Genomic DNA, 13,707 nt, shown 5'->3' with positions numbered 1-13,707 from the left:
TTCTTTCTTTTTTTAAGTAATAGCCTCAAACACCGTGGTTCTTGACCAGGATATATTTCAAGGTGATCAGGGAAGCTTTCTTTGAAATAGACTTGCCATCTGAGAGCAGGGAAGACAGATATTGTCACAGTATGAGTGGATCCCTAAATTGGTGTAATTTTTTGGAGGGCAATTCAATAGTATTTATCAAAAATTTAAATGCACATATATACTAATAAGACTTAAGGAGGAATATATTCCATAGCTGTACTTGCATAGCTGCCCAGATATATATTTAAAAGAATGTATGCTGAAGCATTATTAGTATAGGGTAAAAACTTGGAATATTATATCACTAAAAGGAGATAGATTTTATGAAAGTGTAGGTAGATCCTGTGGGGAAAAGGCCAAAATAAGTAAATAAAGCAAGTTGTAGAACATGTTTACAACAATAATAAAAGGAGAGATATGCATATACTTATGAGTTTGTGCCACCTTTGTGATATAGATATACACTTATATGTATAGAAAGCTTCAGAAAGAATATATAACCTGCCCACAGGGTTACCTCAGAGAAGTAAGTAAAGCATATTGTCTCAAAAAGAACTTTTAAAAATACTTTATGCTGTTTTTGTTACCTACTAGTTGTAGAATAGTCTCAGTGAAGACAATTTGGCTGGCATGGACACTGATTATAGTTTCTGATTAAAATAAGTGTTTTAGGTTATCAAGCGTATTATAAAATACAAAACTGATTCAGGCTTGTTGTAAAAAAGAATTTCAAACAATATAGACATTTATATAGGATGAAAGAAAATTTCCTTTTTCCCCATTCCCCACCTCTCCTCCTTGGAAGGGAGGAGACTTTCTACTTTTCATGTAGAAAAGGGACTTTCATACCTCTCTTGGTCCTGTATGTTTTTACTATGAGCATGTATGACTTTCATATATAATAATCATATTTTGCTATTTTAGGATCTTACCAACATCTATTAGACCAGAAAGTTCGGGGATAGAGGCTAAACATGTATATTTAAAAATAACTGCCTGGGTGATTCTGATATATATTCTTTGTTAAGAACCACTAGCTATGATCATTCTTTGTGTCCTAAAGTCCAACATGACTTAGAATGAAATTTAAGAATTTCCATTATGGAAGGGGTTCCCATCTCTAAGAATCTAGGTAGCTTTATAAGCATGAATAATTGGAAATTTTCAAAAGAAGGGCCTATCCCTGTGATATTCTAAAGAGTTCATGGTTGAATTGACCATACTTAGTAGGAACTGAATTGTGACATCACACATCACAACCATATATAACTATATGGTTGGCATACCTATATTGTCCACTACCGTGTCCGTTGAAGACATTGCTAATCAATCTTCACACTTGTTCTTAGTGAGCCTTCACATAGCTCAGAATCCTTTTTATCAGAACTCATCATCCCAGATAACTACCATCTAGCCTTGATTTGCAATGCCAAATGAAACCTATTGTAGTGGCCTTCTGTTTGTGATCTTTCTGGCATGATTTCCCCACTTTTTCAGAATACAAAACCCTTCTTTCCTATGAGCAACCCATTCCATATGGCTTTCCATATAGGCCTGACTATATTCCCTGCTCCAGCTACAGAAGTGGAAACATCACCTACACTGCTCCCATAAATCAGAGAATCCATCCTATAGGCTACACTGATTGGTACAAGGATAGGTACATGATCAATTCAGATCAATAAATTATTCTTTCCTGGGACTTTCTCTTGAAGTTATTTGGGAAACAAAAAACATGTTTCTCCCTCTTGGTTATTAAGCTTATATAGATTTTGAGTCTTCAGCTTTCAGCCATCATCTTGGTGATCTAGAAAAAATCTGTTGAAAAAGTCCCCATCAAAGAAGGAAGTGAGAGACACTCCTGATATTGTCATTTATGATTTATGATCCTGATCCACGTATACCTGAAGCCAGATGGATCTTCCCAACCGTCTATTTATGTGAGTTAATAAATTCCTTTAATTTGCCTATATTTGTTTGAGTTAGGTTAATGCCACTTGAAGTAAAGAATCTTTATTAATTATACCTGTTCCCCTTCCTTATCCCTGGGTGTGAAAATCTGTGCTTGGGCTTCTTTTCGATTTTCTATCCTTTCTTTCTATTTGTGAGCCTTTCTTTGTATTTCTTGATTTGGCTCCTGTATTTGAGAATGGAATATACTCAAAAGCCAGATGGGGTAGAGGATGTTGGTTTGTTGTTGCTATTGTCATTATTAAGGTTAAAGCAAGAAATTCCTATTGTAAATCAATTCTATTAGAATTAGAATCAGAGATGAATTAGGATCTTGGTAGGCAATGAGGAAAACTGTGGGTCAGCTCATACATAGAATGATAGAATCTTAAAGGAAGAAGAGACCTAAGCAATTCAATATTCTCTTTTTACAAAAGAGGAAACTGAGATGCAGAAGGTTAATCCATTTGTCCAAGGTCATAGAGTCTAGCCTATAGTCCAGATCTTCCTGGCTTTATCTGATGTTCTTTCACTGCATTGTGCTGCCTTATTTCTGGGTTGAAAACAGTAAAACTGGATCATTATTAAATGACTAGATGTAATGTTAAAAAATCATTAACATCATCACCAATCAGTGAATGAGCAGTTTAATCAAAATTCAGCATTTACAACTGCATTACAAATCAGCAAAAGAAAATAAGTAGACCACATTAAACATAACCTCATACATAAGTAAACTGAAGTTTTTAAATCTGTGATTCAAAGTCCATATTTTTCCAATCTTCCAAATTTGGTATCCCTACTCTTTTAAACGTTGAGGAAAATTTTTGAAAGTTTCTTCCAGCCTTGCCATACTGTATACATACAGATAAACTAGTGATTTCCTTTTGTGTTATGTGTGTGTGTGATTTCCTCTGAAATGGAAATGCTTATAGAAATGACTGCATCAACAAACTACTTGTGGGGTTATTTTCAAGTAAGTAATAGATTATTGGCAGTTCAGAAAAAGTCTGCATTTATATCTTCAGATTTTTTTTTGTTAACTCCTTACATTCCTGAGAGAGATATATGACCTACAGAGCAATGAATCATTTCATTCCAAATACATAGACTCATGGCATTTAGGGTGAGAGGGTTATTTAGAAACTGCTTAGTTCAACATTTATTGATGAGGAACCCAAGACCCAGGGAAATTAATTGACTGTATGCCACTATGAGCAGGGAGCTATTATGAATCCTCCATAATGTCATCTGATATTAACTTTTTCTTATAAATCTGATTTTTCATGAAAATTTTGAAGCTTGATGGCAAGTAAGAAAATGTATCAAAATATATGATTTTTACTTATTAGTATTGATTTAAATATTTAAATAACATGAAAGAACTATTTGAGTCCTTAATTAAGCTAACATATATTTTCTTACTTTTCTATTTCCCTTCCCAACCACACTCCAAAAAGCAACAATAATTATTCCAAAAACATTTTTCCCATATTTAATATTTTATAATCTGATATTAGGGGAATACAATCAACATATATTCTCATAAAATATTTTGTGTAATACGCACTTAAACTTATGAGGTGTTTGTATTCTAAAGCATTTGGTGTATGGTCTAATAGTCTCCCATATTGACATATGCAGAATTCCAGAACAGTCTGAACACCTCTTCAGGTCCAATTGATGAAATTAAGCATGTCAAGCACATGAAAAGCTTGCAGCAAAGGTGACCTCCAAAGCAAGCAAGCAAGCAAGCACCCTGGGCCTCTGAAGTAAAGACTCAAAAAGGACCTCTCCCCACTCTGCCTTGCAAGGAAAGGCAGCTCTTCAATGGGAGAAAAACAATTAGAAAATTAGCATCTTGATCCAAGGAAAGCTGAATAGGGGAAACAGATGTCTCTTACCTAATTCTGTATTTTTCACTCTTTCAGGTGAGAAAGAAAGCCTTTTGGGAACTGGTAGGCTTTATGTATCACAGTAGTATTGTCTTGCAAACCACAGAGAAGTGAGTCTCAGACAGGATGGTCAGTAGAATTGCCCCAGAAACTTCTAGCTGCTGCAAACCTAGGCCTAGAGTTTTTTGTTTTGTTTTGTTTTCTTTTTTGTTTTTTTAGAAGTTGCTTTTTTATTTTTTAGGAAACTTAAATACATTTAAAAGGTGTGTGAAAAAAATAAAATAAAATAAAAGGTGTGTGAAACCAAAAAATTTTTCTTTGAACAGTGTCAATTCATCATAATATTTACTCTGCTCTGGATTTTGCTAGCTACTAGGGCTACAGAAATGAAATTCCACTTCTTAACATTTATTTTAAAAAGTAAATATTATAAGAGTACAATAATAGGTTAGAAAGGTGTTCACTGTAGCATTTATTATAATGGCAAAACATTGGCAACAATCTGAACAACCATCACTATGGAATTTGCTAAATTATGTTGTATCCACATAGAAATAAAGTTATCTTTAAAAAAGTACAGAAATTTGTTGTTTTTCTTCTAATTTTCAATTGGATGAGATAGTATATGTAAGAAACTCCAAAATATATGCTTTCGGAAAGCAATTTTACTGGAGAAAGAGTTAATCATGAAGAAAAGAAAATCCTTTTCCTTCCTTCCTTCCTTCCTTCCTTCCTTCCTTCCTCCCTCCCTCCCTCCCTCCCTCCCTCCCTTCCTCTCTCTCTCTTTCTTTCTTTCTTTCTTTCTTTCTTTCTTTCTTTCTTTCTTTCTTTCTTTCTTCTTTCTTTTCTTTTCTTTTCTTTTCTTTTCTTTTCTTTTCTTTTCTTTTCTTTTCTCTTTTCTTTTCTTTTCTTTTCTTTTCTTTTCTTTTCTTTTCTTTTCTTTTCTTTCTTATTTACACTTCTTCTGGGTAAAGAAATTCTATGTTGTAACAAGACCAGCTGGGGTTCCCATCTGAGAGATTGTTTCTCTAATATTTGTAAGACTGACCAACCTAAATCATTGAGTCAGGGAATGTTCCAGCTGGACATAATTATTCTGTGTGAATGGGGCCCTAGTAGATTGAATTATCTTGAGCATCGACCAGGGCACCTAGCTGGTGACTGTATATTATGGGATACTTTATTTAGGACATTAAAAGACACAGGCATTGGTATAGAAACAAAAAGAACCTATATATAAGTTTACTTAGAGTTGTCTTTGCCCATATGTCAATTATTAAAACATGTGCTAATACACATAAGGTTTTCTTAAATCATTTGTAGTCTACTAATGACAATAAACTAGTCAAATCTTAACTAACTGGAGAGGTGAGGTCTCACTTCACTGGTCCCTTTTGATTTGTTTTCTTTCTATCTCCAGCATTTGCTGTTTCTTAAGGCTTTGTCCTTGGTTTTCATCTTTTGGTTGCAGGATTTCTCACATTCATTCTGTACCTACTCAAGATCCAATTGTTAGAGAACAAGGACCTTGTACTCTCAACTATAGAAAAGTTATATGTTGCTGCCCCATCATGATTTCACTACTCCCTTTTGACTTCTGTAATTTGTGCATCACTTTATTCTGTGTGTGTGGCAACTTTTCATTCATTTATTTATTCATCAAATATTTTATGGAATGCCTACTTTGTACCACATCCTATTGTACAGATAATAAGATTTGTTTTTTTTACTCTTTGGCCATATAACAAATTTCATAAGTTACAAAGCCTTGAAAATTACTCAGAATATATTTTCTAAAAACAACAGAATTAAATTAGAAATAAACAGCAAAAAACTATCTAAAAAGTTCTCAAATGCTTGGGTTGGACAATATATTTCCAACTAATTTATGGATCAAGCAAGTCAATCACAATGGAAATTAGAAGATATTTTAAACTGAATGGTAATGGAGATATTTCAAATTTTTTTTTAAATTTATTTTTTATTGGTGTTCAATTTACTAACATACAGAATAACCCCCAGTGCCCATCACCCATTCATTCCCACCCCCCGCCCTCCTCCCCTTCTACCACCCCTAGTTCGTTTCCCAGAGTTAGCAGTCTTTACGTTCTGTCTCCCTTTCTGATATTTCCCACACATTTCTTCTCCCTTCCCTTATATTCCCTTTCACTATTATTTATATTCCCCAAATGAATGAGAACATATAATGTTTGTCCTTCTCCGACTGACTTACTTCACTCAGCATAATACCCTCCAGTTCCATCCACGTTGAAGCAAATGGTGGGTATTTGTCATTTCTAATAGCTGAGTAGATATTTCAAATTTATTTATTTATTTATTTATTTATTTATTTATTTATTTATTTATTTATTTTTTTTTTTTTGTTGATATTTCAAATTTAAAGGAAAGTTAAGGCAGTGCACAGACAGAAATTTCTTTCTTTTTTTATTATTTTTTTGTGTATTTTTTATTGGAGTTCAATTTGCCAACGTATAGTATAACACCCAGTGCTCATCCCGTCAAGTGCCCCCCCTCAGTGCCCATCACCCAGTCACCCCATCCCCCCACCCACCTCCCCTACCACTACCCCTTGTTCGTTTTCCAGAGTTAGGACAGACAGATATTTATACTTAAAAGTGCTTATACTTAAAAGTGCTTATGTTAGAAAAGGAGAAAGTTTGAAAATCAGTAATCTACACTTCCACATTAAAATAACAGAAAAAGGAGGAATTTTAACCAAAATTAAGTAGAAAAATTAATAAAGATAGGAATGGAAATCAATGCTATAAGAAATGGATGGACAATAGAGAAAAGTAACAAAAGTAAAAACTCTGTTCTTTGAAAAGATTAATAACATATGATTAAGACAATGAGAAAACACAAGGCACTATTGTGTGAATGAAAGAGAGGTTATCTGGGGCACCTGGGTGGCTCAGTGGTTGAGTGTCTACCTTTGGCTCAGGTCGTGATCCTGGGGTCCTGGGATTGAGTCCTGTGTTAAGTTCCCCTCAAGAAGCCTGCTTCTCCCTCTGCCTGCCCCACCCCTCACAGGTGCGTCTCTGCCTCTCTCTCTATCTCTGATGAATAAAAGAAAAGAAAAGAAAAGAAAACAAAAGAAAAGAAAAGAAGAAAGAAAAAGAAAGAAAGAAAGAAAGAAAGAAAGAAAGAAAGAAAGAAAGAAAGAGAGATCATCCTTGCAGATCCTAGAAGTATTAAAAGGATAGTAAAGGACTGTTATGAATAATTTTATTCAAATAACTTCAAGAACATAAATGAACAGGAAATCAAAAGCAATACTTTATTTTTTAGCGATATTGTAAAGATATTTGACTATCACAAACTCGAAACATAGAAGAATGGTGACTCCTTCTAGCCTTATGCAACTATCCCAAATGACCAGTGAAGACAAGGCCACCATGACGACCGCATCCCCCTCGCAGGTGCGCCAGAACTACCACCAGGACTCAGAGGCCGCCATCAACTGCCAGATCAACCTGGAGCTCTATGCATCTTACGTCTACTTGTCCATGTCTTATTACTTTGATCGTGATGATGTGGCTTTGAAGAACTTTGCCAAATATTTTCTCCACCAGTCTCATGAGGGGAGGGAACATGCTGAGAAACTGATGAAGCTGCAGAACCAATGAGGTGGTCGAATCTTCCTTCAGGATATTAAGAAACCAGACCGTGACGATTGGGAGAATGGGCTGAGTACAATGGAGTGTGCATTACACTTGGAAAAGAGCGTGAATCAGTCACTACTGGAACTGCACAAACTGGCCACTGATAAAAATGACCTCCACTTGTGTGACTTCATTGAGACTAATTACCTGAATGAGCAGGTGAAATCCATCAAAGAATTGGGTGACCATGTAACCAACCTGTGCAAGATGGGGGCTCCCGAATCTGGCATGGCAGAGTATCTCTTTGACAAGCACACCCTGGGAAACAGTGATAGAGCTAAGCCTTAGGCTGTCTTCCCATAGCCACAGGGTGACTTCCCTGGTCACCGAGGCAGTGCATGCATGTTGGGGTTACCTTTACCTTTTTTATAAGTTGTACCAAAACATCTACTTCTTTCGTTTGTATCATTCCTTCAAATAAAGTAATTTGGTACACCCCCCCCCCCCAAAAGAAAAAACTGGCGCCATCTTTTTGGAGAATTCCATTGGATTCTTGAGAAATTGTTTAGGTAGGAACTCCAGTTAGCTGCTATCCCGATGTGGGCTCTATTTAGTTTGCTACAGAACTGCATATCATAAATTGCATATTATCTTATCTGACAAGCCATAAGGTTGAGTGTGCCTAGCAGCACTTTCTCAACAAGGTATGTGGGACCCATGAGACTGAGCTCTAACAGACCTAAAGGTACTGGTAAACTATGTGAACAGATGGTGCCCATTTTAAGTATTCCCACCTTTGATGCATAACCGTATCTCCTTCAACCCACTGATATAGCCTCATGGGTGGGAAGAGCACCCTAAGACCATTTAAATAAGGAAACAAAACATTAAACATGATTATGGATGATGATTCTGCAGTATATGCAGACTGCTGTACTTATTAACCTCAGTTGTGTGTGATGATAATGATAAATTGACAATGATGACAATTGACAATGATGACAATCAACATGATGAAGAGAAATTCTTCTGGGCAGAATTGTAAGTGTTACATCTTTTTGTTCACATTTCTTGGAAACTGGGACATCCTGTGTTAGAGTCTAAGTCAATAATCAGGGGCTAGTGTTCGTCTGGATGGACAGAGACTAGAAAAAAATAATACTGGAAGATTGGCAATAAGAAGGTCTAGGGCCAGAGTAAGTAGATGGAAACTTTTGACATACCAAGGGCAGGTGGTAGGAGTGGTCTGCTCCAGGTGCAAGCAGTTTTTAAAACATAAATCAACAAGACTTTTTGAGGGAGGTATATTGTATCACTGACATTGTTTAGAATTGCTAGTACATGCTGCTAATAAAAAGAAGACTAATTTATAGTTGGCCTTATTATTATTTTTAAATTCTCTGCAAATAGTGCACCCCCTTATCACTTGCACCTGGTGAGCCACTCCCATTGTCCTGTCTTTGACCTGGAGTGTGACAATATTTGCGATTATTTATGAATGCTGACCAAGTATCCTCACAACTGAGGACCTTCTCAATAATCAGATGGCCAAAGGATGAACCAGATGACCCACTCCAAGGAAGTCAGTCAGCAGCTACTTTCCTTGGTGATTCCAGTGATTCCTCAATGAGTTCATGGAGAGTATGGCAGTGGGGATGGAAGTTATGAATGGGGTCTGGCCCCTACCTCTGTAGGATATCCAGTGCGTCAACAGCAGATATCAACCCTGAGCCCTATTATGTCACCGTATCTCAGTATCACTAGCCAGCCACCTGGTGGCAGAATAATGATATTGGACTCCTATTGGTGAGGACCAGAATGTATGATCATTGGAATAGACAGTCTTAAATGAAATAGCCTTGCTTAAAGCAGTCAATTTATAAAAGTAGGAAAGATATAAATGAATGAATGAAATTGAAGAACAATATAATAGAGATGAAAGTACAAATACTTTTAAGCTGTAAAAACCACAAAAATATTTTAGTAATAAAATCAAAAGGACATAAAATGAAAAGACTTATGAAATAGACAAAAACTATTGCTATTCTGGAATCCCTGGGTGGTTCAGCGGTTTGGCGCCTGCCTTTGGCCCAGGGTGCGATCCTGGAGTCCCGGGATCGAGTCCCACATTGGGCTCCCTGCATGGAGCCTGCTTCTCCTTCTGCCTGTGTGTCTGCCTCTCTCTCTCTCTCTCTCTCTGCCTATCATAAATAAATAAATAAATAAATAAATAAATAAATAAATAAATCTTAAAAAAAACCTATTGCTATTCCATTTATAGTTTAATAGAAAGAGAACATCAAATATATTTGGAGTGAGAAAGGCAACAAAATGTCAGGAAGGAAGGAATTACTTGGGAATTCTATCTAAACAAAAATATATAAATAAACTTGAAAATCTTGATGAAATGTATAATTTTCTAGGTAATTATAAATTATAAGATTGACCAAAGGAGATGGAATATCCAAAATGGGTTAGAATAAAATGGTCCTCAATGAAAATCACAAAAGGTAGAAAAAGTGTGAAAGACAAAGAATAAAAAACAAGGGCAACCCATTGAAAATAGTAACAAATATAGTAGCTGTTAACCTAGCTATATCAGTAATCACTATAAATGTCAATGGTCTAAATACATAAATTAAAAGACAGAGATTGGGGGTGCCTGGCTGGCTCAGTCGGGACCATGACTCTTGATCTGAGGTTTGTGAATTTAAACCCCATGTTGGGTGTAGAGGTTACTTAAAACAGTGCAAAAAAAGAAACCCTTAAAAAGACAGATGTTTTGTCTATAATAAACTCACTTTAGGGCAGCCCCGGTGGCACAGCGGTTTAGTGCCGCCTGCAGCCCGGGGTGTGATCCTGGAGACTCGGGATCGAGTCCCGCGTCCGGCTCCCTGCATGGAGCCTGCTTCTCTCTCTGCCTGTGTCTCTGCCTCTCTCTCTCTGAATAAATAAATAAAATCTTAAAAAAAAAAAAACTCACTTTAAATATAAAGACATGTATATACATAAAAGTGAAATGATGGAGATATACTATGCTTTTATTACCTAAAAATAAGATTGGAGTAACTATATTAATTTTAGACAGAGCAGACTTAAGAGCAAGGAAAATTATCAGGGATAATGAGCATTATATAATGATAAAGAGGTCAATACTTCAATAAGACATAACAATCCTTAATGTATATATGCCTAATAGCACAGCATCAAAACATGAGTCAAAAATTGATAGAAATGCAAGGAGAAATAGATGAATCCACTATTATAGTTGGAGACATTAACACTTCTCTATCAGAAATGAACAGATCCAGCAAGCAGAAAATCAGTAAGTACATAGTTGAATTCAACAGCACCTCATTCAGCTGAATATAACTGACATCTATAGACTACTTCATCCAACAGCAGCAGATTAAACATTCTTTTCAAGGTCATATGGAACATTCACCAAGAGAGACCACATTTTGGGTCAAAAGTACAACTAAACAAGTATAAAGAATAGAAATCATACAATCTCTGCTTTCAGACTTTATGAAATTGAACTAAAAGTCAATAATAGAAATGTAGCTGAAAAATTTTAGAATATGTGGAGATTAAACAGGACAACTCTAAGTAACACGAGTCAAAGAGGAAATCTCAAGAGAAATATAAAAATATTCTTAACTAAATTAAAATGACAGTGCAACTTATCAAAATTTGTGGAATATAGCGAAAACAGTGCTTACAAGTAAATTTATAGCATTAAATGCATATATTGGAAACAAGAAACATCTAAAATTAGTAGTCTAAGTTTCCACCTTAGACAACTAGGAAAACAAGAGCAAATTAAATATAAAATAAGCAGAAGAAAAAAATCATAAAAATTAGAGCAGAAATAAAATAAATTAAAAACAAGAAGTCAGTAGAGAAAATTAACAAAATCTAAAGCTGGTTCTTTGAAAAGACCAATAAAATCAATAAGCCTCCAATCAGCTAACTAGGAAAAAAAAAAGGAAACACAAATTGCTAATATCAGAAATAAAAGAGGGAACATCATTATATCATGGATGTTAAAAGGATAATAAAGGAGTATTATGAACACTTCTATGCCCATAAACTTAATAACCTAGATGAAATGTACCCATTCCTTGAAAGACACAATCTGCTAAACTCACTCAAGAAGAAATAGATAATCTGGATAATTCTGTATCTATTAAAGAAATTGAACTTTTAGATAAAAGACCAAGGGAATGATCTGTGAAGAAATAATTAAAAAGCTAGACTTCATTGAAATTAAAAACTTATGCCCTGAGAAAGACGTCAACATAAAGATGAGACATGCCAGTCTACAAGAAAATATTTGCAAAAGACACATTTGCTATAGGATTGTTATACAAAATATATAAAGAACTCTTAAAACTCAGCAATGAGAAAATGAACAACTCTATTAAAAAATTAGCCAAAGAACTGAACAGACCTTATCAAAGAAGATATACAGATGGCAAATAAGCATATGAAGAGATGTTCCACATCATACATCATTAGGGAATTGCATATTAAAATAATAACAAGATACCACTGCATACCTATCAGAATGTCCAAAATCCACAACACTGACAATACCAAATGCTGATGAGAATATGGAGCACTAGGAACTCTCATTTATTGCTGCTGGGAATGCAAAATGGTGTAGCTACTTTGGAAGACAGCTTGTCATTTTCTTACAAAACTAAACATACTCTTACCATATGATCCAGCAATTGTGCTCCTTGTTATTTACCTAAATGAACTGAAAACTTCTGTCCACACAAAAACCTGCACATGTGTTTATAGCATTTTTTTTCATAATTGCCAAAATGTGGAAGCAATCAGGTTGTCCTTCAGTAAGTGAATGGACAAACTGGTACATCCAGACACTAGAATATTATTCAGTGCTAAAAAAGAAAGAAGCCAATCTGAAAAGTTTATGTACTATATGATATTCTTGAAAAGGCAAAATTAAAGAGACAATAAAAAGATCCATGGTTGCCAGGAGCTTTGGGGAAAGTGGAAGGGATGACTAGATGAAGCACAGAGGATTTTTAGGGCAGTGAACATATTCTGTATAATACCATAATGCTGGATACATGTCTTTATACATTTGTTCAAACCCATATTGTGTACAACATCAAGAGTGAACCCTAATGTGAACTATAGATTTTGAGTGACACTAATGTATTAATGTAGGTTCATGGATTACAACAAATCTGCCAATGTGGTATGGGATATTGATATTAGGGGAGATTGTTCATGTTTTAGGATAGGAGGTATATGGGAAATCTCTGTACTTTGCACTCAGTTTTTCTGTGAACATAAAACTCTAAAAAATAAAGTTTTTTAGAAGTGGAAAAAGGGACAAAATAATAGATGATAAAATTATAGACCAATTTCGTTTGTGAATACAAATATAAAAATCTTTCTAAAAATTTTACCAAGTAAAATCTAGTGGTGTGTCATGACCAATTGGGATTTACCATAGTAAAGCAAGAAAATTTTGATATTAGGAAATATACTAATGTAATTCCCTGTTATCAGATTAAAGTAAAAAAAAGCTCATGATCTTTCAATAGAAGCTAAAAAAGTGTTAGATATTATGATAAAAAATCATAATTATAATTTTTGATCATTATCATTTATAATAAAAATCTTTTAAGCTAAGGATAGGAAGAAATATCTTTGATAAAGTATAAGTTATATTTAAGAACTGACAGCAAACTTCATACTTAATGGTGAAGTACTATCATGACAATCAGGAATAAAACATAGATAGTTGGGACACCTGGGTGGCTCAGCAGTTGAGCATCTACCTTCGGCTCAGGGCATGATCCTGGGATCTGAGATAGAGTCCCGCATCGGGATCTCTGCAGAGAACCTGCTTCTCCTTCTGCTTCTCTGTGTCTGTCTGTCTGTCTGTCTGTCTCTCATGAGTTTTAAAAGATTTTATTTATTTATTCATGAGAGACACAGAAAGAGAGAGGCAGAGACATAGCAGAGGGAGAAGCCAGTCCCATGCAGGGAGCCCGATGCAGGACTCAGTCCCAGGACTTGATCCCCAGACTCCAGGATCACGCCCTGGGCTGAAGGCGGGCGCTAAACTGCTAAACTGCTGAGCCACCCAGGGATCCCCATTAAATACATCTTAAAAAAAAAAACATGGTCACCATCTGCACTAATGTTTGCCAAGATACAAACAA

General features: G+C 35.3%; 1 protein-coding gene and 1 pseudogene across 4 annotated transcripts in view; both read left to right on the top strand.

Moving 5' to 3' along the window:
* BMP4 (bone morphogenetic protein 4) overlaps nt 1-13,707 on the top strand; it is a 185,727-nt gene that overhangs the window by 112,287 nt on the left and 59,733 nt on the right. The window lies entirely within an intron of this gene.
* On the top strand, nt 7,040-7,989 carry LOC144320604 (ferritin heavy chain pseudogene; annotated as a pseudogene).

Source organism: Canis aureus, chromosome 9 (genome assembly GCF_053574225.1).
Source record: "Canis aureus isolate CA01 chromosome 9, VMU_Caureus_v.1.0, whole genome shotgun sequence".
Lineage (NCBI taxonomy): Eukaryota > Metazoa > Chordata > Mammalia > Carnivora > Canidae > Canis > Canis aureus.
This window is presented reverse-complemented; position numbering and strand designations above follow the sequence as displayed.